At 39.8% G+C, this 27,758-nt stretch overlaps 1 protein-coding gene across 20 annotated transcripts in view; it reads left to right on the top strand.

Annotated features, from left to right (window-relative positions):
• INPP4A (inositol polyphosphate-4-phosphatase type I A) overlaps positions 1–27,758 on the top strand; it is a 124,336-nt gene that overhangs the window by 29,886 nt on the left and 66,692 nt on the right. For 18 of the 20 annotated variants that reach the window (XM_030476987.1, XM_030476998.1, XM_030476989.1 and 15 more), the window contains one exon: positions 18,777–18,834. The gene's annotated coding sequence lies outside the window, so the exon portion shown is untranslated. Of the gene's footprint in view, positions 1–3,586; positions 5,448–18,776; positions 18,835–27,758 lie in introns of those variants that run through there. The other 2 variants (XM_030476992.1, XM_030476999.1) reach the window with 2 other exon arrangements.

Raw genomic sequence — 27,758 nt, 5'->3', positions numbered from 1 at the left:
AATCATAGGGTATAGATACCAAAACATTGCCTTTAAGTAGCGCAGGTACCAATGTTTTCCATTTAATCATAATTCCCTAATACTAATCATGCTTCCTTAATACAGACACACAAATGTTATTAGAGAAAGTTGATGGGATTCTAATAATGCATCAAACCTGGTAAACAAATGATACAATGTCTTCAATTATTATCTACCCGGTCTAATTCCCTTTAAATTCAAGGACTTAGTCTTTTCCCAAAATACTGTATGATGCAAACGTCCGTAATCTGTGATACCCCTTTAGTCCCCAAGACGTCCCAAGCAATGAGACCTTTTTACCAGTGCAAATAATCTAAAAATATATACAGCAATATATCAATGCATACTTCTGGATTATACAGAATGAAATTAAACTGATTAAAAATATCCAAAGCAACCACTCACAGGTCTGATATACCGTCTGATCTATAAATAGATAAATAGAAAAAGACATTATAACTGGTGGAATTATTATTTTTTTATTTTATTTTATTTTTTGCCTTCTCACTATCTATGTAGGTTTTCTGGTTTGTAGTTGACTGTTCTTAGAATAAAACATGCAGCCTTTAACATTAAGGTTTTTTTGAAACCACATTAGAAACCACTGAAGTACTACTTTTTGTGAGGTTTTTTCCATGGCCTAATTTTAGGAAAAATCCCAAATGATATGAAGTCAATTAAGTTCTGAATGTCAAAATTTAGATTAGTCATGACAGAAACATTTCCATTAGCAACACTTTTAATAAGTGTTTTCCACTTCAGGCTCCCAGTGGTCTGAGATCTGATACACAATCCAACATGTACATTACCTTCATCTTTGAATGGTCCTGTTGATATTTGGTAGAGTTAAATTGGGAAATAATTTACAGTGCACCAGTAATAAAAGTTGGATTCACAGGTAGTGGCTTAAAATCTGTGAGCTTGCAGATAATTCTTTTTGATTTTATTGTTACATAATTTATTTGGAATGAAGAAATAAAGAATTTGGAGAGAGAAGGAAGAAAAATGGTTTGACCATGGCTTTTTTTTTTTATTTTTTATTAGATCTTTTCATGCAGATGAAGAAAAGTAAATTTTATAAGAAACATTGCAGAACAATTATCAAGATTGTCCAGCATTACATTCAGTTTTACTGGTTTTTGATTTAGTTTACCCAGTGCAGCAGATGGTACTGAGAAAACAATAACTCTTTGCATCGACTTTCTCCAGCATTGACAGTTGTTCTTTCTTAGGCATTTGAAGAACATACCAGTCATAGGTCACGAAGACCAGCATGAGACTGCAAGTTCTGCATTGGGAAGGCAACAGGAAAAGCTTCACTCAGAAAATGTGTAGAGTGTATTGAATGAGCAAAATGAGTGGGTATAGACAATTCCCACCAGAGTGTAGCATTTTGTTAGACAATGCAAGGGACCATAATGTTTAAGTCGTGCAGTAACATGCTTGCCTCAAAACGAGTTTATGCCTACGTTTGGGTGTCTCTTTTGTTAGGATTCACAGATCAATATTCAATTGAAATTATTGTATGAGTGAAGAAATGGGGCACATTGGTTTGAACAGAGAGGTAGTTGTGCATTGTAGAGAAAAACAAAGATTGTTTGGAATCAGAAATTTGCATCTATATTGCTAAAACAAATGTTAATATTCTTGGAAGCCTGGAGAGACTAGGTGTTTTCTGACATGCTTTCTTTGTTATCCTAAGTGATCTCTATAGCATGCGCATAAGATTTGAGATTACGGATGTTTCTGCACTTGCACTTTTTAGAAAAAAAAACCAGAGCTCTAAATACAAGGGGAATGAGATCGAGCACATGGTAATTACAAAGGGTGCATCACTTGATTATTGGGTTTAATATATCATTAGGGTCTTGCTGACCTTTCTGTCAACGCAAAACACGGGCAGATGTTAGCATTAAAGAGAAAGAGAACAGAAGTGGATAGATATGAGCAGGCCAGCTGCCAAAAGATCAGCTGACACTACTCTGACATCAACTGCAATCTGGGGAGTCCTTATCCAGGCAAACCTTTGCATGCAGCAAATACATTGATGTCTGTATACACAGGAGCCACAGCAGTGTCCGTAAACTAGTCTCATCTGGTCAGTACGTCTTTGTTGCTATGAGATATATTTTTCTTGTTTTACCTGATTTCTCTGATCTTAGTCTCTCAGTGTCTACTGTTTCATCTGCTGAGAACAGACCATAAAGAGGAAATGGGCATTTAGGTCGTCTTGTGCATTTTCACTAGATGTGCAGAAGTACTTCCCTCTGAAATGGGTGCATGCAGTATGTTACAGGCAGCTTGTCAGTTTGTAGTCTCTTCCTAGTGCAGAATATGTATCTTTGGATTGTTACAAGACACAAAAAAATACATACTGCTTGGGTCATAGCTATAGCAGTAACTTGAGGAGGTGATTTCAGTGAAGAGATGTACTTTTGTGGTGTGGAGGAAATGGTTTCCCACAGGCTCTTGCGGCTTGCTTTGCTAACTGCCTTTGTGGAGGTGGGTGCAAGATGCTACTGAGACATCGGTGTCTTCCCAGCAGCAAACGGTGCTTTTATCATAGCATATCAAAATACCCACAAAGGGTAATTAGCTGGAAGAAATGAACCTACTACTGTGATGCACTGGAAGGGAAGTCTGATGATCTAGTGAGCAAGACAATGAAATCTAGTTTCTGCATTTGGCTTTGCTGTGAACATGTGGAACAACCTTGGCCAAGTCCATTAGCTGTGCTTTGTAAAATGATGCAAAAAAAGTTTATCTTTTCAACTTTTTGCTTATACGTCTTTTCAAAACATGTGCTCCTTCTGCATGTGTGGCTGCTCACTGGTGAGAACCTCTGGAAAGTACTGTAATGCTAGTAATGAGGGTGAGGGGGGAAGGAGGTGGTGAGGCATTGCTGCAGATACTGGCAGTGGTCCTCAATTTCCTTCTGTTATTCCATTGCATTGGGAGCCAGCTCCATCCTTAAAGAGAATTAATGCCTTTTCTGTTTTCTTACTTTTATTCCCCCCTCCACCCTCTTGGGGGAGTATAGCTAAGAAGAAAAAAGGCTCAGGAACAGAAGTTGAGGTTGGTGTTCTCAGTAAGGACAATCTGACTGTAGACTGAGCTTTCGTGAGAAAGCAGGGTAATATGGAATCTCACAACCTGGAAGCAGCCCTTTCTACCATTGTTGGCATAATGATGACTTTAAAAACAAGCAAACAAATTTCCAGAGACAAGATGATGAGAAGGAACAGGATTTGTTAGCCTAGTGTGTTCTGGGGTACCATGTTGAATAGATACTGTAGAAAAACCTTTGCTTGCTTGTTTCGTAAAAGAGAAAAAAGGAAACTATTATCTCTAGCCCTAAAGAGTGTATAATAGTCTATACTGCAAGACCATGGCCTTGCTATTAGTTTTCCTGCTTAAAATCTCAGCGGTCTTGGTTTGTTTTTTTTTTGTTGCTGCTGCTGGTTTTTGGGTTTGGTTTTTGTGGGGTTTTTTTGTTTGGTGGTTGTTTGCAGGGGGGTTGGGGTTATTTTGTTTTGTTTTGTTTTTTCCAGGCATGCTGTGGATTTTAGCATTCTTTTGCCTATTCACCTATTTAAGACATGAAAATAAAGCATTGAAAGCTTGACAGGAGCAAAGATTCACTGTCATTAGTAAACTTCAGGAAAGGATGGGATTCAACAGATTTTCCAAGTGATTGAATACTCATGGTTTTAAGGAAAAGAGTTTAGATCAGTGTATCTTCATAGATACCAGCTATTCTTTATCCCCCTTGTTTATGTTATGTTGTCTCCATGACCATACTTCAAGGATTGTTTTGCTCAGCTTGATTCCTTCTCATTTCTTGATCCCTGCCAAATCAGTGTTCTTGGCTGCTTTGAGGTACATGGAATAAACATTCACCCTCAATAGTACGAAGTTCATTCATCAGCTTTAATAACAACCAGATACAGTACTGAAAGGTACTGTGCACATACTTGGATTGGATGGGTTTCATTTGATTGGGCTTTGCAAAAGAAGGGGTTCTTTAAAGAGTCAAAACCCACAGAACGATGAAAGTCAATGCTTTGATACTAGCTTTTCCATGAGAAATCTCAAGACAAATCTGTTTATCTGGGTGATAGCCAGCTGGACATGTGCTAAATATGAGGAAAGATGTTCTGCTGTAAATGCTTTGACATAAACCAAGTGCCTTTTCCCAAAACTATCTGGAATGTTTGTATGAATGGTTGTCAAGCAGGTCTGTGTGTTTTAATGGCATTGTTCCTTGAGCCAGCAGCTTATTCATCTCACCGGAATTTGTTTCCATATGGTTGACCTGGTGGATCAGTAGTACAGGGCTTCATCTGCCTCTTGAATGATGGATTTGCTCAACACTGCAACTGCTTAGTATAATGTGCTTTTCAGAAATAAAGTGTAATCTTGTAGAGCACTGCATATCAATACTGTCTAGCATTAAGTGCCTAACTTTGGCTTCATGATGCCTGTTCTTAGTTGTGTGTTGTGGGGAGTCTGGCAGGCCTGGGAAGTAAATAGGTGATCAGGTTGCTTCTTTGACTGTGGCAATCATCAATAGCTGGCAGGGAGACTGCCAGAATTTAACCCTAAACCCAAATATGCTGATCCCGTCTATAATGCAGCTATGCTCTTTTCCTAGAGGCATTTCTCCCTGCTAAACTGGTGTCAGGCACACAGGAGTTCTGCTCATGTGCATCCCATGCTCCTTCCTACAGTTCTTCTATCTCACTGCATCTGAGACCAAATTTGTCCTCCCCAGAGTACTTAATGAAGTCAGAGACACTTTGCTATTAACTTGTAATGAATAAATGGATATTGCCCTAACAGTACTTTTGGTTTAGAGTGTCTCCTGGGGTATTTGAGTTCTTTCCCTAGTCTTGATGAGAGGTGCGAGCCCACAGATACCTTGTAGTAGCGCACATCACCTGGCATGCCACAGTATTGATCTGCCTTGCAGAGCAAGCTTTTGCATTCAAAATAGAGAGAGTGAAAAAAAGAAACAGAATTGCTGTCTTGGGAAAACAAACACAATTATGCAGAGGATGAAGTCAAACCTGCTGCTGAAAGAAAAAGCAGGGGCAGTCTGCAGGCATACAGAGGCACACGGGTGGTGAGTGCATGCATGCGTGTTTGTGCGACAGCGAGCGCGAGCGAGCGAGAGGAAGCCCTGAAACTTAAACTCCTCCTGCAGCTCTGCATCTGCTCTGAGTCACTGGTATGACTCACACCGACAGTGTTCACGTTAGCTAGCGTTCAGATGGAGCAGCTCTGGCAACAGAAGAAGCAGGTTATATTATTGATTACCTGCTGCAGCAGACAGTTGCGCCAAGATCCTTTTTTATGAGCACAGATGAAACAGAGGAGGCTCTACTGAGCACCGTTATTATTACTATTATTCTTGTTTTCTTAAGGTAAGAATGCCTGTTATTTATTAGAGAAAGATATGAAAGGGAATTTAGAGCTTGTGAAGGCTGAGTCTCTGCTGCTGCTTATTCTCAGAGGATGCTGATCTTTGGAGCTGCGTTACTGCAAAGCTTTGTCTCGACTGTTTGCAGTGCCATATGGAGAATCATATGGCTAATGGGCAGTGCACGTCCTAGGAAACAAAATAAATATATTCTCATTCATTGATGTTATGTAAGGCATGGCAGCCATGTTAAAGACATAAGACCTCTTCTGAAGAAACAGCGCTGCTGGATGGTAGGGCAAGGAAAACAACTAGTTTTTAAGCAGCTCTCTGTTCTTTGGAGAGCACTGCAGTTCTCTAGTTCTTGCTTAAAACTAAATATACTAACTTCTGATTTTCTGTGTTAATAGAATAAAGAGCAGAATTGTTTACCTTTAGAATCACAGTGTTTTGCCTTCAGCAGTCAGGCTGGGACTGTACGCACGCTGTGATCTGTGCAGTGCCTGGATGTAAACAGTTTCTTCAATGCTTTAAATGATGCTTCCAGATATTGGGCTGGTTTTCATTTTGTGCCACTAAAAGCCCATATATATATATGTATATATGTGTGTATATATATATGTCCTGTTCTGACATTTGGTTATGTGAAAAAAGTGGGACATATTCTCATTAGTGTTGACATATCCAGAATGGGTAAAACACTTTTTTTTGTAGTGTCTTTACTGCTATTTATTCACTCTGGCACTGTAATTTTAATGTAGCCTAGACTGGTGTCTCTTATTATCCTCATATAGAATCCACTGAGTCTTGAGCCTTTGCTGTGCTCATCACAAGAGATTTCTAAGTTAGGGATTCTGGTTTTGAACTGCAGTAATTAATTATCTTAATATCTCTTTTCTTTCCTCCCCCAGTTTATTTTGGATTTGCAAGGCAGTGTCCTTTTAAAGTGCATCTTTGTCGTGGGTTAAGCCCAGCCGATAACTCAGAACCACACAGCCACTCGCTCACTGAGGCTGGCAGCCGCTCTTAATAACAAGGGAGCCTGGTCTCTTCTGTGTATTATTTTCAGAAGGAGAGAATAAGGATATTTTAAAAAACTGATACTTACTTTCAGGTACTTGACACTACCACTCTTTTCCTTGCAGAATTTACATAAAAATGACCACTGTCAAAGAAACACGGTGCTGTAGTAAGGTCATTTAAAAATCACAGCATACTTTAGGTGGTTCTTCTGTTTGCCAGTTGATAGCATTCACTGATGCACAGTGTTTTCATTCCTACTAATTAAATAGATTTGGTGTTACTTCCTCCTTTAAAAATACTAGGTTTGTTAATAAAATGAAAAGTAAGATTTGTTAGTGCATTTTTTTACACTTCTTTTGGCGTGCAACTTAGAAGAACAGTGTGAGAGAAGCTTGTAAAACAACGTCACTCATGGACGCCCATCTCCCTGAGCAAAATTTTGGTGACTAATTTTAATTTATGTTTCTGATATAAAATATTTCTCATGTTACAGCATTATAAATACAAGCTAGTTTAAATAGTGTTAAGGTTGGTTTTAGGACTACTCACTAGCAAAATTCTGGTACATGGCAGTCTTTCCTTCCCCTCCCAAATCCAAACAAGTCCAAATAAAACAGTCTTAATTTTTCCACTGGTTTGTATCTTAATTATTGTTTTCTAAGACTGCGTGTCAGAATTGTGTTTGCCTTCATGTTTGCCTTTTGAGTATGTATGCATTTAGAGTATGAATTCTGTATTATGTCAAATCAGAACAAATATTTTATTATAATAAAACTCAATTAGCTTCAATTGAGTTTACATAATTTCTTTATGAATGCATTGTGGGCACAGTTATTAACAGTTAATATTTTGAAAAGAAATTTCGAGAAGATGCTTAACATCTAAAGAACAGAATGACAGCCCCCGAGTCAGCACAACCCTGAAGACAGCCCCTCCATCCTACTTGTCCATAAACTCTTTGTGCAAGTGCTGATCACCAAAGAGAACTCCCTCTGATCTGTCTAATTCTTGTGCTGCCTGTGTTCCTCTGTCTATGGTTGGAATGCACTAAGTGAAAAAGAGAGTCAGCTCAAAAAAGAACAAAAAGACCAGTCTCGCAAGATAGCTAGACAGTTTGCTGGAAAGCTGCTGGGAAGAACTAAAGCAATTTTGGCAGTGTTTGTTGTGATGCTGTCTTGATAATTACAAGATATATATGTCTTGGATATATTATCAAGTCACAACTAAAATGTAAATATCCAGGGTAGGAAAGATTTGTGCAGGGAAGCGATCATAACTTCATGTTAAGTGCAAAGAAAGCAGCTGAGTTTGATCCTTCTATGCAGGGTTTTTGTATAACAGGGCTTACCAAAGTCTGCCCTTTAGACACCCTGAAAGTTAGTTTCTTCCTTTAGGTTGGTTTTGCATCAGGCCGTAAAGACAACAAATGGCAGAAGCTGTTGGGACCATTTCACCTGTACTTTTGGCAGGACTTGAAGTGTGAGAGTTCATGATCTCCTTGGCCTTTCTTTTGTGTAGTAAAGTTTTGTTATCTCCAGTGAACCCAAGCAGAAGATCCCAGCTCACTGTTCTCCCCTTTCTGTTCCTAACCTACAGGACGTGACTGGTGCTAGCACAGCTGGTTTTCTCATCTTTGCATTACTCCAGAGCCATGTTTTGTTATCTCTGCCCTCGCTGAAGCTTTTGTGGACTTTCTGCTGAAATTTAAGCCCCTTTTTTCTATTCTTACTTTAGCTGCTCTACTGTAACCTGTTTAATGATTCTCTCCTCTTGGTATGTTTTCCACCTAAGCAAGCTTTAAATGGAGCAAAGCCACAAAGCTCACGTAGTTGCCTATTGCTCCTGTGCTGCTTGTGTTGCAAACGAGAGGTGGGGTGTTCACCTGTCCATTTATTTGTTTCTTCCTTCATAAAACCCACTGCTTCCTTTGTGGTCATGCCTTAATTGTGTTATTCTAAGCCCTTTGTCTGCCTTCCTGGCAGTTGGGAAACCGTGCTGCTCTGATCTCTTATATATTCTGCTTCCTCAGTCCTTGAAGTTTTGAAATGGGCAGTGGCATCATCCTTGGGTATGCTGTTCTACCTCTCCCTGCTAGGGCAGGGGGAAACAACTCTGCAGGAAACACAGCTTTTGCTGTGGGTAGTAAGTGGAGAAATGAGGGGCAAGGAGAAATCAAAGCATTTCTCCACAATACTTGAAGCTCTGAGACCTTCAGTAGGAGGAAGCACTTACTCCCTTGTTTTACACAAAAGCTACATCAGCAATGATTTATAGCTAGCCTTGCCAAATGGCTGGTGAAGAACTTAGGGGAAATCCATTCTTGTTATTGAAAGGAATTTCCATGAATCATCTTTAATATGGGTGATTTTTTTATTGTATTAGTTTTACCTAATGATCAAGCCAAACTGGAGCACTGCTGTATCAGATGCTGAGTTTTACACAGAGTAGAACATGGTCCATACACTGAATAATGATTTTTTTTTTCTCTCACAAAAAAATGGTTGCCCTGCTTTCTATGCTAATTTACTATCTTACATTAGACTTTCTGAAAGAGAAGTCAAATCTAAATTTGAAAAGGAGGGAGGAAAAAAGTTGGAGTTGTTGGGGTGGTTTTACAAGTTTTTGTTTCTCTTCTTTGCATGTTAGAAATAAGCCCCTGGAAACTGGAGTTATATTGGAATCAAGTCCTTGTATATGAGCAGTATGAATAGCACTGTTTGCAATACTGAGCCATCTTGATTGTTGGGAGTTTTGTATCTTTTTATTTGCATAATTTTTAGAAATGACAATATTTACACCAGGTGTTTGGGGGGTCTCATATATTTGTATGCATCTAGACAGCATCTGCTTTGTCCCTTTTCCTGTTCTGTGAATGAGTCTTCTTGTTTGGATTAGATTTGTTGCCTTGTTTTAAAGAGGATGGGGAAAGAACTGTTAAATCTTTGTTTATAGTGTGGCCTAAGAAGCTCTTCACTTAATCCTGGAGCAGTTCAAACAGGGAGACACAGGGGGAAGTGGTGAACACGTCCTGTTTGCCCTGGAAGGCCCAAACTATTAGAGGGCCTCCCACCTCATTGTGTTGCATGAGGCTTTATATCGCACAGAAAAAGTCAGTGTCACAATTTTTGTCTGTTGAAACCTTTGTGTGTTCTTGGGCATATGCTAGTTTAAATAGGGAGTGAAGAGTGCAGCCTATACTGTGAATACAGCAATGATGGTCCTTTCATTTGCCTTCAGGGCCTGAGTTTCCACTTGACTAATCTTTCATGACTATGGTCCCCCTGGCCCGCTCAGGAGTTGGAGCCAGCGTGAGGATGAGTATAGTTCATTTTGCTCTTGTTAAATGGGATTATGGCCTGGATTACGATGGTATGTTATTTCCGTGCTGACTTCTCCTTGTATTTTATAGGGATGCAGAAATCTGGGATTAGCTCCATTTTTATTTCAGTTGATGCTTCATCTTTTAAAGCAGCAGAGTACCTCTGACTGTTGTGCAGTCTTAAATCAGTGGCAGTAAATTGATAGGTTTGATGTCTCACATGACTGTGAATTGACCTTCTGTGTTCAGGTGAAACACAGTTTAAAAGGAGTGGGTTCATGAACCTTTATTCAGATTTACTTTTTAGATAAATACTTGGTAATGCCAGATAGTAGAACTGCTACAGGCAGAGGTGAGTGGCAGAGCTTGTCCATTTTTGCAGTTATTTGGGCAGCGAATCTGATTAAAAAAAAAAAGAGACAACACTGCAATATTCTAGATTGCACTAAAAAGCCAGTAGCTTCATCAGGTTTCCTATGTGTGATAGGTAAGTGTATTTAAGCCCCAGATTCCTGAAATACAAGCTGCTATAAAAAATTTCTTCTGACTCATTTCAGAAATAGACACCAATGGTCTGACTTTAAAGCGAAAGATTTATTTTTTCCCTGGCATCGATGTTATTTCTGTTGAGCAACTGGGAGGGCTTCTCCGGAGGACATATGGACCAACATAGTAAAATGTTGATTCTTTTAACGCACATAGAAGGACATGAAAAAAAAATAATATCACGCTGACAGTGTCTTGTTTCAAAAAAGCTTGCAAGAATTGCTCTTTTGAGCTCTGTACATGTATGGAGGATTTGCATGAAAGGGATTGCATCCTGAGTATTGCCATCACTAAATATTGTGGTTGTGAATACATGACATAAAAATGCATGCAGCTGAGCTGGTTAGAATGAGGTCTTTCTGATATAAATTTTCTCTCTCAAATGTGGGTGCCTGGGAAAAGTTCATTAAATTATTCTCTGTTCCTGAGATAAGAGGATGACTTTCAAATTGTATTTTAGTAAACAGGAGGTAGTGAGTAATAGGAAGAATGTGACCTTTGTGGTTTTGCCTACATAAGAAAGATTTCTCATTATTTTCCCCATAGCTTTGTAGACTCATTGGTGAGAACATGATACTAAAAGCACTTGTATGGGAAAGTGATTTTACACAGAAAAGTTGTATGGAAAAAGGACTACTCTATTGCCAGTACGTGTGCAGTGAGACAGACTTGTAAACTAGACCAGAAGTGGACTTTGGAAAGAAAGACTAATGAGGAATTAGAGCGAATGCTTCTTGACTGCTTGCCTGTGAAGCCTGCAGTTGAACTGGGGAATGTAAGGGAACTGTGACAAGTTTGAGCTTATATTTATGAATTTCAGGGAAATTGCTTGTTATCTGATATCAGAAAATAAGTTGAGAGTGCTTATGTTTGCAGATTGGCCACTTTCAGAATTTGTAGCGTAGTGCGACTAAGTGTCACGTAATTTCCTTTTTCCCAAGACTAGATATTGCTTGTTACTGGGGAGAAGCAAATTAAATGAAATTTTAGTCCTAAATTTGAGTTGAAGCAACATGGTGTCTTACAGAGGATCCTATGAAAGATCCTTCAGGGCTTTGCCATGTTTAGTGAGTATTCACAACAGTTTGCATGATCAGTTTGTCTATAACACTTTCACTAATATACATGGTGAATGAAAGTAGGCATTTAAGGGTGTGGGCAATGTTACAGATTAAAGTAAGAAATGGGAGTTGGATGAAATTGTATTTAATCCATGCTCCAAGGATCCAGACCTGTGGTCTCTGGAGTGAAACTATCGCTACCATTGCTGGTGGTTCTCAAGAGGCTTACTTTGCAGAGCTCTACAAAGCCATGGCTGGAGGGATCAGGGTGAAATACAGTCAGAGTTGTCTCCCATGCCAGGACCTTAATTTGTCACATTTACTGTTATACGGTGAAATTACGTCCTTTATTGTTGCCTGCCTTTTACCAGCATCTTTTGCGATTGAATGCACACAACTATTATTGCCCTTTTAACTGGTACAATCTGTGAGAGACTGAATCAGTTATCTGAGGGCTCCTCCACAGCGAAACTACAAATGAATTATAGAATTATAGAACCCATGATTCTAACCCATGGGCAGGGACACTTTCCACTAGACCATGTTGCCCCAAGCCCCGTCCAACCTGGCCTTGAACACTTCCAGGAATGGGGCAGCCACAACATCTCTGGGCCACCTGTGCCAGTGTCTCACCACCCTCACAGTAAAAAATTTCTTCCTAATATCTAATCTAAATCTCCCCTCTTTCAGTTTACAGCCATTCCCCTTGTCCTGTCACTACATGCCCTTGTAAAATGCCCCCAGCATTTTACAGCCCACTCCTGTGGGCCTGAGCAGGCAGAGTGAGCCGTGGGGCAGGCTGGATTGTGAAGGGCAGAGATGCCTGCAGGTGAGAGGCTGAGGCAGCAAGAGTCCTCCTGGCTCCTGCCATCCCGCTCCCTTCTCTTCCCCTTAAGCCATGAAAGCCATGTTTCTGCCAGCTGCTTTGTGTTCTAGAGAGGGAGGAGAAGATGCTGGCACTTTGTATGAGGCAGTTGGCATGTTTTATTTTTCCTCTTGAAGAAGAGCTCTCTCACAGGATCCTTTTGAAGCTGCCATGTCATTTCAATGCATGGGGGTTGCAGAAAGGACTCAGCACCTTCAGGGTACAGAGAGCAGTAAGAGGGGGGACCTAGTTGGGCACGTGGAAGGATAAACTTGCATTTGCGCAGACAGCACTTGCAGGAAGCAGCCGCTTTTATTCTTGGACATGATGGGAGGCTTCGAGCGCGTATGTGTGAACTTAGGAAGAGGGGAGCTTGGCTTCAACACCCAGAGTAGCTGAATTTGGCTACCTTGTAAATGCTTTGCCTTTTTTTGTGAGATGTGAGTATTTCCTAATAGCTCAAGAAGAACTGAATGTTCTTTTCTGTGCTTGTTAGTGGGATTTATATTTCAGCTATGTAAACATTACCACAGCTTTTAATTTCATGGAAAATCAAATGTCACAAGGGGCCACTGGTAAGATTTTATTGAGGGTTAGAAACAATTTGGTACATGTAACCATTGCCTCTTTGAAAAGTGGGGGTCTTTAAATACCAATTTAACATAAAATTTAGCAGAAAGACAAGTGGAGAGTAGAATACTTATCAGTGAAGATCTGCTTAGCTGATGTTATATTTGTGATAAGTGGCAGACAAGAACTCTAGTTATTTGTCTCAATTTGTGAGGAGATTTGATACCCCTTCCTGTCATGAGTAAGACATCCAGGATAAATGGGAAGAGTCATTCCTCCCTAGCATAGTGCTTACTTGTCACTAACAACATTCACAAACATCTAAAAGGCTTTTAAAGGGAGGTGTCAAACAGGCATTTGGGAGGGCTGTGGTAGCTGATGGAGAGTGTAGTATTTTGCAGCATTTATTTTTTGAAAGTGTGACAGCTTTCCCAACTTCCCTACAGCTTTCCCAACTTCCCTACAGCTTTCCCAACTTCCCGACAACTTGCACTTTTTTTCCCCGCATTCCCCTGTGATTCATATTTCTGAATATGAAAAATAAGAAAACAATGTCTTCAAAGTAAGCATGTGATTATTTATATGCAAAAATGAGTAATGCAGCCCAGATTTAGCCATGTTGTGTAGCACATTTCATGCCTGGAGTGCACAATGCTCTAGTTTACATCATCTATCAAGTTGTATTTGGGGTCCATAAAATATGTCTGCATTGGATGGGTCTTTGAGCTGCTTGGTCTAGTGGAAAGTGTCCCTGCCGCAGCAGAGGGGTTGGAATTAGATGAGCTTGAAGGTCTCTTCCAACCTTAGCCATTCTGTGATTCTATTGTTCTATGATAAAATAAGTCTGTACTAGCCATCTTAATGTTGATGGCATCTCAGGGATTTGCGTAAAACTGAACACACTCAGAAAATTATTATTTGGTTACACTGCATGAGGATGATTTCTACCCATTACTACTTGGATGTTTAGTTTTACAATGGGGTATTACTTAGCCTGAAAGCATAGCCTCCAGTGATAAAAATGAGACAGGCATGTGGGCATTTGGTAGCTAAGAAAAGTGTGTCTTACTGTGACACTAATGTAATAAATGAAAGAAGGAAGTGAGAATTTTAGGTCCTGGATTCCATTCATTTATTGTCAACAATATTAAGAAGCTGTTCAAGTTGGTTCTGGGTAGTCTTCATGCACTTCAATCTCTTCTACATAAGCACGTAGTACATGATTGGATTGACCATGTTTTTAATAGCAAACCAGGTCTTCCCTTTCGAATTTAAAATAGAATGTGAAATCCACTTGTGCAAACCAGTTTGACCTTGAGACTGTGTTTTGTAATCTTCTTCTCCTTGCTTCCCATTTTGCAGGACAGCGCTCTAGCTAGACTAACTTGTGGAGGTGTATAGGTGACAATATTGAGGAACAGACCTAATCTTGGGGCATGCATGTGTGTTCTGGCTCCATGTTTGTTCAACCTGAGGAGGTATTGACGTGTACTGTGATTTTCTTTCCATGAAAATCAGGCGCAGAGCAAGGTAAATTGTGACAGGAACGCAGTGTAGCATTAGCAATGCTGAAGCACTGCTGCAAACAGTGGTACAGGTACAGTCAGATATGTGTTTTATTTCTTCCCAGCCAGGAGCTGAAAATAGCTGAAACTTTAATGTTGTGAAAGTACAGGTTGCATACATAATGCAAGCAAATCTGAAATAATTCTGGGGAAGTCAGATCAAGACAAGGCAAGTTTCCTCTTTTTCTGTAAGGCATATTTTGATACAATGGTGGTTACATCTTGTGTAATTTAGTACTTCAGAAAGAGTTGCCACACTGGTCACAACACTAATTTGCTCAGAATGAAGAGAATTTATGTTCTTTAAAATCCTGAAGACTGGTATTTCAAAATGGGGAATATGAGGGAAGACTTCAGGAAATCATATGTAGTTTGTAAAAGAGTTTAAAGAATGCTATGTCTTATTTGCCACAAGGCAAAGAAGAAGATAAGACAGAGCACAGCAGGGGACACAGTATATTCTACCTTCTGTCAGCTTGAGGCTTGTAGCAGGGGTCGTAACTATCTTGACCTGCAAAAAGAATGTGCTGTCTGGGTTTCTAGGCTGATTATTGGAAACTTGAGCCTTTAAAATATGTTTACAGGAAATGTCTTCTGAGCTACATTAGGTCTGACAAATTGCCTTGTATGAGCATTAGTTTGCAGATCTACTACTGTCATGTGGTTCATCCTCAGCTGCTTGGCCACTGCAGAGGTTCATGCTCCTAAAATTTGCCAGCATAAACAACAAATATAGTTCTTCCCCAGCTTGGTTCTGTCAGAGTGCTTTGGTTTAAACTGTACTTTTTGCAAACTGTTCTGTTTTGCTTTTTTCCCCCCAGTCCAAGTATTCTAGGATTTGTTATTGTTAGGGGGCTTTTTGTTTGCCTGTTTTTTAAAGAAGTTTAAAACTGCAAAACCCTGCAGTTTTGCTGACAGATAGGAGGAGGGGGAAAGTGAGAACAAGCAATGGGAGGTAGCAGCTTAGATTGGCTCCACTCCCATGGAAATAGCATGTCCGTTGGACTATGCCTGGATAAAAGCTATCACAGCTAGCCTCTGGGCAAAGTAGGCGTGTTTTTCTCTCTTTAACTAATGGACAAAATCACACCTGGTGTCATGGGATGTGGGTACCCTTCAGGGATGTTGACACCACATTTAATTGCAAAGGAAAAGGGTTAGTTACTTGTTCCTCCCTGAAGTCATTTAGCTGCTGTCCAGTGAGTAAGAAAGAGGGAGGAATGTACAGCAGAGGAGAAAGTGAGGGATTTTCAATAGGAGCATGTACACACCCTGTCGTTCTGATGTTTGTTTTGTATCATACTTTAAGGTTTCTCCACAGGCAATAGTGTCACGTGCTTCACTTCCTGCAGTATGCAGGAATAATGGTGTGACAGGTTTAATTGAGAGCTGGTGTTCTCGTCAGTTTGTATAGTAACTCTGGTTGCAAGTACAAGTGGTTGGGGAGAAAAAAAATGTCGGTATATATCATTTCCTTATAGTGAAGCATCTGAATTGCTTTTAAAATCTGGTAGCAAGCACTAAGGCTTTATCTGCCATCATCAGTCAACTGCAAAATAATTTCTCTATGGTTTTAATTAAGCAAAAACATGCTGCAGTCTTTGAAGAATCTTTTCTTCTATCATCAATATTTCTTAATGCAGAAGGCCAGAGGCAGAACATGCCAGGAAGCTGGTGCTTTGGTGTGGTCTGCAGTAGTGCATTGCCACACTCCGCTGTGGTCTTACTGCTGTACGGGGCAATGTAATTGAAAAACTGTACAGTGTAGGGTGAAAAAGAGGGGCTTGAGTTGGTGCCCAGTTAGAATCTTTCATATGCAAGTGACATTGAACTCTCTGGGCTTGCTACCTGGGCATAGAATCATAGAATGGTGTGGGTTAGAAGGGACCTTCAAAGATCATCTCGTCCAACCCCACCTGCCATGGGCAGGGTCACCTTCCAAAAGACCAGGTTGCTCAAAGTCCCATCCAACTTGGCCTTGGATGTACTACTAGTATTCAATTTAGTTGTCATAGCTAGAGCTACCACATTAGTGGTTCTTAATCAGGTACCAAAGCACAACAGAATTGGAGTGCAATTGCGAATGCGATTGTGTAAAGGAGAACTTCTAGGCAGACTCTTGAAATGTACATCTTGAAATGTAGTTGAAGAACCAAAATTGCTTTTAGAATGGGGTGCAGAGCAGGAGGGCACCTGCAGGAGGTCGGAACTTGCTGGGAGATCAGTAGGTAGGAGTTGCCCTCTCTGCAGGAGTAGCAATATTTTTCTAAAAATCTCACTGATGGGCTGATTTTAAAACACATCACTCTAGAATGTGTGATTTCCAGTGTTGCTCTGCAAAATAGGTGTGACTTCCTGATGGTAGTGAGCAAGGTACGAATATAACTTGTCAGCAGAGAAACTCGATGTAGTTACTAGGTTGCAGTGTCTCTATTTTACAGATGTGTGAGCTAAGCTGCGGCTATGAAAGGGATTTGCCTGTGGCCACAAAACTAATCATCTTTGTAATAGTGTTGTAAATAGGAGTTTTAGATTCCTCTATCATCTCTGCCATTTTAATTTCTTAATTTTAAGTGAAATGGATAATAACTGACCAGGTTTAAGAATTTATATTAAATGTCCTGAAGGTGAATGATGGTACAGTATATTACAGGGTTATAATGTAGCAGGTCCATTGTATTGGCCCTTGATTTGATGACTGGCTGGCTGTGACTTGGTTTGTGAGTAGCTTTCATGGTGTCTAGGAGCTTTCACAGTACGTGCTCTGCTTTTAGAATGGAAGAAAAAACCCCAACTATACTAAATAAATGCAGTTGAAGTTATAAAGGGTGCCAAAATGGGACTTTATGTGCCTACACTGAATTCACCAAAATAAAAATTATTTAAAATAGTAAATGACTTTTTGCCAAAAATCAGTGCATATCATATTTGATTCTGAAAAGAGCTACATAATGTCAGATGTCTCTGTCCTCATTGAGGAACTCTCCAAAAGCCAGGGTAAGTAAAATACTTTGTAACTTCTCATCTGAACTGAGAGACTTAGAAGTGAATCTCAAGTTGGTTCTGCCTTCACCTTGGACAATGAAAAGAGAAGAAAACTTGAGCTGCCTTATAGGCCACTTCTGTGAAGAGGTATAATTTTGTAAGAAATTTTAGGTGCTTTGTTGATGAGTGCATAAAAGCATAGGGCTGGGTGGAGTTTCCTGCATTGTTGAGCCTAGTCTTAACAGTGGCATGATGTTCCTTTTCCGTGGAAACCAAGTTTTTCCTTGGATAAACTAACTTTTCTGGTTGCTATTATTGCAGTTAGGTTAGTTCTTTTGTTAACATCCTGTTTATCTTAATGCTTTTTTCACCTGTCCAGTGTTTAGCCCTTGTAATGTACTTCTAGAGAGCAAATTGTAAATCGTCTCAGCCTCCACTTGCTGAGCTCCCCCAGATAAAAGCTGTCAAAGCTAGCCTCTGGGCAAAGTAGCTCTGTTTTTCTCCCTTCATGTCTAGCTGGTTTACTTTCCTGCCATGTGGACTGTATATCTGTTTGACATTGAACTTGAATGAGGATTCTGGACTGATTGATTTATGAGATAAAATGTGCATGGAAATGTCTTGATTATACTTCTTGGAGGGAAAAATCCCCATTAAGATGCCTGTTGCTTAGGTGTGGTGAGTGGTGTTGGTGTGGCCAAGGACAGTATGTTCCTTGTCACAGTGGAAGAGCTGTGGGTGTTGGAAGCAAGAAATTAAACTCTTAAATCTCTCTGCCAGGGGCATTTGAATTCAGTCTGGACCTGCAGGAAGTAACAATTGCCTGGGGGAGCTGAGTTCAGTGGTTAGCATTTCTGTTTCATGGGGAAGGAGCTGCAGTGCCATGTGTTGACACCAACACTGACTGCAGGTGGAAAATAAGTAGATAGGACAAGGTAGCCGAGTTGAGAAGCTGTGCTGGGAGAGATTGGTTGTTGCTGGTGACATGAAGTAGCTGCTTTATTGAGCTTCTTATACTGTAACTGCATTGAGTGTTTTACAGACATAGTAGAAAAGTAATTTTAGTTAAATACATTTTTTATTGCAAATGTATTTTCATTAATATAATCTGTACGTGTGAAATGTTATGGTAACAGTACCCGATTCTGAAATTTTTCTTTTGCCTTCATTCTTATTTTCTCTTTCTTCAGAACTCATCTAAAGTCCATATTCTGTCTTAAATGGTAAAGGATCTATGTTACAAAATGTTAACACTGCATTTTTTACAACTTTTTAGTGATTTTTTAAAAAATTTGTTCCTATATTTTTTGCTTTCCCCAAAACTTTTTTTCCTATAGTACTAACCTGTTTATTTAGATCCATTCAGTCAGAAACTGTTTGTCTTTATTTTGTCTTTCAGACTATTAAAAAACAACTGGATGCACATGCCATATTTCATCCGTGAAAGATGGAGTAAGGTAATATAATTTTAGAGATTGTTACTATAATGTGTGATGATCTGTGGACACTGAATGCAAAGGTTCAAAGATTAAATAAATTAGAGGCAGACAAAGCAAAAGGAACTTCAGTCTCAGAAATAATGAAGTGCTGACAAGATCCTATGTTCTATTATCAGTGGCATGCTTACCCTATGCTTTGTACTGTGGGTAATTCATTATACTGGCCAGAGGTTTTCTGTTGTCATTGTGTGCTTTGTCCACAGAAGCTCAGGTAGGTCATTAGCTAATGACAGTGTGATTTGTTCATCTTTGAACAGTTGATCTGTTTCTGGGAATTGGTGAGATTCAAACTACAACCTATACTGAAAGACCAATATTTGCCACCTGTTTACACCATAAAAACAGACCACTGGTTCTTAATTTTCCTCCTCGAACGTCCTGGGTCAAGAGTGATGGAAAAAGGCAGATCTGCCTTTGTAGTTATTGAATATTGCTGTAGCATAGAGCAATATCCTTCAGGATGGGAACTGAATCCTGTTGGGCAGCTCACAAACATTTCTCAAGTGTTTACTTCTCCACAGTGAAAGAGCTGCTTTATGTCCTGTGGTGTGGCAGGAGACAGAGGCTGATGGTCACATTACTAGGCCCTGGGAAATGAAAGGGTGTCCTGGTGGGGTTCCTCTTAGCAGCAGATTCTTGTGATAAGACTCTTGCCCACTTGTTTCCAAGCAATGTTCAGTCACAGGACTCCTCTTGCTTCCTGTGGGCCAGAGCAGCTGTTGGTGGGCTGTATGTCAGGCTGACCAGCTGTGCTGGGCTTCTGGAATTTCAGAGAATAAGAGAAGTTGTGGCACACGTGCTGGCGGTTTGTGGGATATGACCTTAACGACAAAGCAGTATGAGGCAGACACCAGTCAAATGAGTCTTCTGGTAAAGGCAGGAGGTTTTGCTGATCTGGGAATAGGAGGCAGCGAGAGGTAAAGTGTGATGCTCATGGTCAAATGTGATGGTCATGGTCACGTGACACTCACGGTCACCTGGGTAATCGTGTAGAAATTGAGGGGGAACCCGCAGTCTCCTCGTCTCTGATGTAGTGACTGTCTTTTGAAATCTTCTTTTCCTTGCTTCCCATTTTGCAGGACAGCACACTTCAGCTGGGCTGTCTTGTGGAGGTGCGTATGTGGCAGTGTTGAGGAACAGACCTAATGTCGGGGCATACTTGTGCGGTCTGGCTTCATGTTTGTTCAACCTGAGGAGGTTTCTTCCCATGAAAAAGAAAACAGGTGCCCCCGGTGCACTTTTACAGAGTTCAGCAAAGAATGAATGTTGGAGTAGAGTCAGTGGTGAGCAGTAGTGACTTCTCAGAGATGTTTTTCCCAAGTCCTCCTAAGAGAGAGCAAACTTATTTGTAACATCAAGCAGGCAGATCAGCAAATGCACTTTCTCGTGCAGCATTGCTTTTCTTGTAGCAGATGTGTGTGTTAATGCAGACTGAGGATCAATTACCTAAAAGTCTGGAGAGGTGTGCTGCCATGATTATGCCTACATATGGAATTAAGCAAGTGATCGATACCATGTACTGGATTATTTAACTGGAGCAGAATGGAATACAGTGCACAACAGGATGCTCCAGGAGCTTATGTGTAATTTTTTCCTTTCACCATCTTGAACTGTTCAGTGAAGGATAACTTGAGAATCAGGCAAGCACTTACAGATCTTTCTCAATCCCAAAAGGCAGGGATCAAGTTGCCAGCAGCAAATTAGCATTGCCAGACCCTGTAGCTGGCTTTACTGTGACTTAAAGGGAACTGCAGTAATACTAGTAATTCATATAATCTTTCTTCTATTAATCATTGTCTGCATTGGAAAAGATATGCCTGGGGAAATCCTGCATCTCCATCCGGTTCAGTGCTGCTTCTTGCTGAAGAAATGAAAAAAGAATTCTCATCCTTCCCCAAGACAGCTGTTTCTTTTCCCCTGTGGGGTCTGTCCACACTTTCAAAGAAATCCGTAACAATAGAGGAAGAAAACAGCATTTGGGGCTTCCCTACAGGGACAGCGTATCATCCTAATAAAGTGTTTCTCAAATACGGCACTAGCTGTGCAATCAGCTCCATATAGACAGATCCCACTACTCATTTGAAGCTTTGTGTTAGATTAGGACTGGAGAAAAGTAAGAAAAGAGAATGCCACCCAGGTCTGTTTGCCTGCTTGCTTGGTATTTTGGTGTATATTTTCTTTCAGCTGATTTGGATTTAGTGGCTTCCTCATTAAGAGTCATACTCCGTGTTGCATATGTAAAGCTCCACATAGCTTTTTTGATTGAGGCTCCTTAATGTGTGTGTATAAAACAGAATTTATCTGCAGTGGCACCCTTTTTAAGCAGCAGTCCATGCTTCAGACAATTCTCTGGGCGACATGTCCAGAAAACATGCCCTGGTAGAGGTGACGAACAGACAAACTGCATGAGTGACTGACTAAGGAGAGGTAGTTCTTATTAGCACAGCAGCCTGCTTTATGATTGTTGTGATTAGCTTTTACTGCAAGGTTACTATCTGTTATTGCAGTTTGGTTTTTAACAAAACCCAGCATTCACTAGTTTGTTCCTTCCCCTCTGGCTTTTCCCTTCTTGCCAGTTTATTAAGTATACTAAAGTGCAGAGTAGGCCATGTGTGAATGCATGGCTGTGCTAAACATATAGTGATCCTATTTCTTAGGCCATCATGTTCATCATCTTCTTGTTAGTGCTACATCAATTGCATGCACCATGCTGGATTTGTGTTTATAATTACAGTAATTACATGTGCAGTTGTTTCATAATGTGAAGCATTTGCCCTTTCCATAATGTTCTCTATTCCATTAGTTGTTTTTTTTGACTCTGCTGATTCTAGTCTGCAGTTAACCACCACTTTAGCAATGAAAACAAAAATGGAGGACTTGATTTGAATAAAATCTGAAATAAAAGCATAATCAGTTTGAATAGAGCCTGAATGCAGGGAGAAGGACAGAAAGAAGGGTAAGAAGACGTGATGATGTATAGCTAGTGAGAACGGCTGTAGAGGGCACAAAAGCAGGGAGAAGGCAGCAGCAGAATTTCAGATGTTTTAAGTATCTGGAGACTACCATGATCCATGGGTTATTACTTTGTTTCTTTGCTCTGGCAACTTCTGTCTCTTTTTGCAAGTATTCAGCCTACATTATGTTCTGCACAAGCGCAAAAATAAATTATGGGTTTTCTGGAATTAAATACTACTCTTACATCAAGACCTTTGAAGTGTTTGGAACATTATCCTGTCTAAGTTTACATTCAATTCAATAACCTATTAATTTTATCCCATGTTTGCATTTTAATTGTAAAGCTGTTATAGTGATTAAATTACAAAATGTCCAGTACCTAATTGTTAATAATCTCAGCATTATCTGTGGGAGATACATAGATGAGCTACCACAGAATTGTTATGAGAATTTCTGGAATAATTGTTTCACTAAAACATACTGAGAAGATAAACGCTTAATCCAAACCAACCCTCCAAATCAGCAGCCTACCATGCTACTCTCATTCTTGGAAACTTTGCATGTGGATCATTTCCTACTTCCAGTGGTATTTTCCATATAGCTAGGAAGGTAAGACAGGAAGTGACCATGTGGGTCCTCAAGTCTAGACCTCTATACATCAAAAGGTGTAGACTGTGCAATGCAAATGCTTGCCTACTCTCTCTTCAAGGCTAGGTAGAACACAATAGGTTGAAGCACGGTAAGAAAAGACAAAAATCTGCAGTGGTAGCATGCCTGGGACTGGGGCATGGCTGGCATGCTAGTCTCTGCAGAATAAATAGCAGAAAAGGCTCCTAGTTATTTTTAGCTTTAGTGCACGATTTTTCAGAACTTTGGGGAGGGCAGGGCAGTTGGGCTTTAAATACCTGAAGTCAGATTTTCAAATACGTATCTTTAATCTGAACTCAGATATCCCAATAAAAGTCTTTTATAGACACTGAACACCTGCAGCCATTGTTGAAGTCAGGAACAGTTGTAGTGATCTGAGGTCTCTCAGGAAGTCAGGTCAGTCTTAAAGTCTACCTCAGCAGGAGTGTTACTTTTCAGCTAATTTCAGTAGGACTGAAGCTTATAGTTAGCACGTGCTCATGTGGTGCCCCTAAACTCAGTGGCTTTGCTGAACCAGAGTGTTGAGATGCCCCATTGATTTTGGTTCAAGGCATAGAAATGCCAATTTGGGTCAAAAAAAGCATTAAAACTGCAGACTAAGGAAATGTTTTGTGTGCTTTTAAAATATTTTTTGTTTGTTTGTTTGTTTTTGCATGTGTTTGGCAAGCTGAGAAAGATACAGAAGCGCTAAAACAACATGAAAAGAAAAAAAGGGATCTCACATCCTATCAAACAGTTTCTTGAACTGGATAGTGTATGATAAATACTCTAAAAAGATAGTGTATTTAGGATATAGGATAAAGGATTAAAAAGGATAACTTTTTAAAAGCCTTTCCATTTTATCAAGAAAATCATTCCTTGTCACAAAAACCTTTTCAGATGTGGCATATGAGTTGGAAGTCTACACTAACAGTTTGTGAATCTGAGAAATTGTACTGAATATTGGGAATCTAAGGCACTATGCAGCTCTTCAAGAGCCTTGTGTAACAGAGATCCCAGAAGCATTGCAGATTCACACTGGGATTTCCCATATCAAGTTAAACAAGGACCCTAGCTATATCTCGCTGTATTTCTTGTGATTTTGGGGTCTCAGGAGCTTTCAGGAAGGGTATTCTACTCATCATTTCATATAACTTTTTGTAATCTCAGGAGAAGCATCCAGTTTTTCCATCATGTATTTTAAAAGCAATCAGACCTTCTGGCTGTCAGAGTGACTTTTTAAGTTGCTGTACTGTGAATTCCCAAATTGGGAATTTCTTTAAGGTACATTTTTTTTTTAATGTAATTAAAATATGGGTGCATTACTAAGATTTTTTAGAGGATTTTTATTACTTTATGCTATTGAATGTTATAGATACACATATCTAAAGAAATGCAAAATGTGATCTAGGCAACTTCAAGCTTGTTAATTTGACCTTAATAACATTAGAAAATTTTTTGAAGGAATGAATAATTAACGACGTGGGAGTTGAGTGGAAGGAGAATGAAACACAATCTATTTTGCTAAGATAGGTCATGTCAGACTGACCTAGTATCTTTTTTTTTTTTAATAAGAAAGTAGGTTTTCTAGAAAAAGAAAGATGGTGCTACATTTGGTCTCTCTGGATTCTACTGAACCATTTAACAGGGTGTTGCATCAAAATTACTGTTCAAGGTGGAGGAAGATAGGTTAGTGCAAGAACTGTAAACTCATGCAAAGAACTGGCACAAGGGGAGACGACAGGAGGTAGATAAATGTGCTGAATTATTCTTTGGGAGTTGACTTGTTTAGTTTTCTTGAGGCTTTTTTTATTTTTATTCCATTTTGTTGTCATGTTGTATTGAAAGTGGACTGTTGAAACTTCCTCATGGGAGGAGGACAATAATTTCCAGTACACGGTTTTAAATGGAATGACTATACAATTAATTGTACTAGTACGTAATACTAAAAGGATGAAATTCGACACAGCAGTGTATCAGGCCGCACACACTGGCAAGAATTCACTTACTGAGTTTAACCTTGGCGTCAAAATTAGCAGTCTAAGTAAGCTCTTATATAATGAGTGGAAAGAGGCAGATTTTTAATTAGGCACCCAACTCCTACTTTCTGTGTTGGCTGTTAACAGAGCTTAGGCACCTGACTCTGGCATCTGTGCCGAATGCCTGAAATTGGATGGTGCTACAGCCTCAGCTTAGGAAGTAATGCAACAACTTTTCCTATGAAGAGGGAGTTCAGCAGTGGACTCCTTGAAGGAGAAAGGCCTATGTGAGGGTAAGGGGGTTCAAGTTTGTCTCTGTTCTGTCAGTTTGATAACATCACGAAAATGATGGATGGGATCCAGGGAAGTGTCAGGAGAGGTATTTCCAGTTGAGGGAGGGCACTTCAGCTGGGTGCATCTGGGCTGGGCCCTGATCTGGAATAAGTGGGTTTTTTGCAATACCCAAGAAACTGCAGCTCAGTATGTAACAGATGCAGAGAAGAGCTGCAGCAATGATCAAAGAACTGAAGTTGCAAGAGGAGTTTGAGACAGCTGTTTGGGATATGTCCAGAAGACTAGCAAAATGGGAAATATAATTGCTGCAGCTATGCTGTTGGAGTCATGGGGAGCCTTGGAACATGGTTGATATCAGCTAGGTGATAGGTAACAAACAGGATGTCTGTAGTTCATCAGAGGCCTAATGAAAGTCTACATGTAACAGTGTGGTATTGTAGGAAGGTTGGGATACAGAAATAGAAGTGTCCGTGTCCAGATGTATGATTTAGAGGTGACATGAACTGAATATATGGCACTTCTTAGTGATTGGAGTTTGTGTGCGTACCTAGCATACGGATAAAATATTTAACCAACGTAGAAATGGGTAGTAATAATCCCATAGTATATGGCAGTAATCAGTAGGAGAATGTTTGATGTACGTTTAAGGAAGAGCTCAGAGATTTATGAAGGGCAATGATTGCTTGGGTTCTTAGGACTTATGCTGTTTGGCAGGTTGTACTTCTTGATCACTTCTGTAGTGTGTGATACTTGCTGTTTACTGTATTGCCCTGCAGGTTCCCTGCACTGCACGGGTAAAGCTGTGTGATAAATCAGGCATCAGGTGAATTTGTAGGGCTGGATAAAGGCATGTTAAGTTTAGCCTGTGACAAAAATACGGTTAAAGCAGACTGATGGAAAACAAACTCATGACCACTGAGAGAAAAGCTTGCTCTGAGGTGAAAATTGTGGTTGAAAGTATCTGACGTCCCTGTAGTGACAAATGACGAGTGCAATAGTTACAGTCAGTGACAGCCCTTGCCCCACATATTTTCTTTGACAAATGCTGAAACTCGTAACTGTATGTTAGTGAAGAACTGCCCTTTGCCTAGATGCTGGTTTGGCCCAATACCAGGAGGAGTTGAATTCTTTGAGCAAGGATAAGTAATGTGTTTGCTGCTCTGTTGCAAATCCTGAGTTGCTGTAGTGGCTTCATCAGCTGTTAAAACATTGATCAGGTCGTTCTTCAGCAGAATTCTTCATAAAATAACTGGAGGAAAACATCACAGCAGGAAACCTTTTTAATGTACTTCTGGCAATGCTATGTTAGTTCTCTAGTTATTTGTTTATTAGTAAGTACTTAGCCTGTGTTTCCAAGGTTTTTAAGTGCCTAGAAGAGTATCAGCAGGTAATAGTATGGCTTCTCTTTTTTTTTCCTGCTTCCTAATTAATTATTACATAGTGGTACTAAGTTGTTATTGTTCTGTGGTAAACACAATTGTGTGATGATCTCACAATCCTTACTTGGAAAATTGCCACGGTAAAGAAAATACACTGTTTATGGACTGAATTGTCAATCGTTTGAAAGGGGAGTGTTCTGTTGGAAACACAGTGCTTTGAATGACAGTCCAAGAGGATGTATGGCAGGAGGGGGGAATATAAAAGTGAAAATGTATGAGTGCTTTTGCAGGTTTATTAGAGCCATGGTCAACTCCCTTAGATTTAGAATCTGTCCCAGTCTAGGTTCGGCCTTCTTTCTATATTCTAGGTTTTATTTATCTTCAAGTCATACTTTTCTGGCTGGGAAAGTGGGGTTTTAATTTGAAAATCTGTCTAAGCCTCTTTGTGAGAGAGAACACTTGGAACATCTCAGGCCTGCATGGCTGTCACTTACAAGGATGCCTAGAAAAACTTGAAGAGGTCTCTGGAGGAGGAAAGATGATCAGGTCTGAGGGACTTCCACCTCTAAGTTTCAGGAAAAAGGCATTTCTCCTAACGAGGAAAACAAAGAAACAGAGAAATTTCTAGGAGACCTTTCCTTCCCATCACAATTACTTAGGGGTGCTGGGGAGTGTGTGGGTGTGGGTGAAATAAGCATCAGTGAAGAGACAAACAAGGTTTGGAATACTTCCCTGATCTGCCCAAGAACTGTTGTAGATCATTATTAAACATGAGATGTTGGAATGCAAATTTAATCCTGTTTCATAGTCTCTTAAGATAGCTGTTTACGAGTCAGAAAGAATTACCTTTTGAAGGTTCTTACCCTCCCTACTCAGTTCTAAAGCGTTGTCTATTTGCTTAACTTCAGTACGGTTCAGTGCAGTGAATCCCATCTGAAGATTATACACCTTGCTTAACCTTTTCATAGCATAGTGGTTAGTCAAGGTAAACACTTCCTCGTGGTTTGATCATGTGGATTTTTAAACAGTAATAAAAAAACTGGAATATTTTTGTACAATTAAATAGGGTCTCTGTGAACTCTATCTCCGCCGAACTGTATGCAGTACAAGAGAGAAGGTTGTTTCAATTTATTTGGATCTTTCTGTCATGCTACTTTTAATAGTATGTTTTCTGTTTGGATAGATTGTATGCTATAAAACCTAAAAATAAAATGTACCAAGGTATTTTGGGGGTTTGTAGGCAGGCAGAGATAGTATTAGTTTCTTCTGGAAATGTATTTATGCTAATTTTGCTTTGGAACAAAAAATATATCAATTTGGGAATATTTATGTTCAAGATTGTTCTGTAATTTCCATACTAAAAAAACATTCAGCTCCTGCTTGACTTTAACCCCAGAAGTGTCTAGAACACAAAGATGAGATAGTCTAAAAAATGTATCATGGCTCAGGTGCCTGTGAGAGCTTACTCTCCTTGAAAGCATTTAAAAAATAAGCTGTCTGAAATTGTGCTTTATTGTTGACTTTTTGCCCATGTTATCATGAGCAAACAAAGAAAAAGAATACACAGTACTGCTCAGCTGTTAACATCAAGCTATTTTTAGTCAGATATTTGAACATTGATCTGGTGTTTCTAAAAAAAGAAGGCATT

Source organism: Strigops habroptila, chromosome 2 (genome assembly GCF_004027225.2).
Source record: "Strigops habroptila isolate Jane chromosome 2, bStrHab1.2.pri, whole genome shotgun sequence".
NCBI lineage: Eukaryota > Metazoa > Chordata > Aves > Psittaciformes > Psittacidae > Strigops > Strigops habroptila.
Note: the sequence above shows the minus strand (reverse complement) of the source record. Positions and strands in the feature narration are given on the sequence as shown.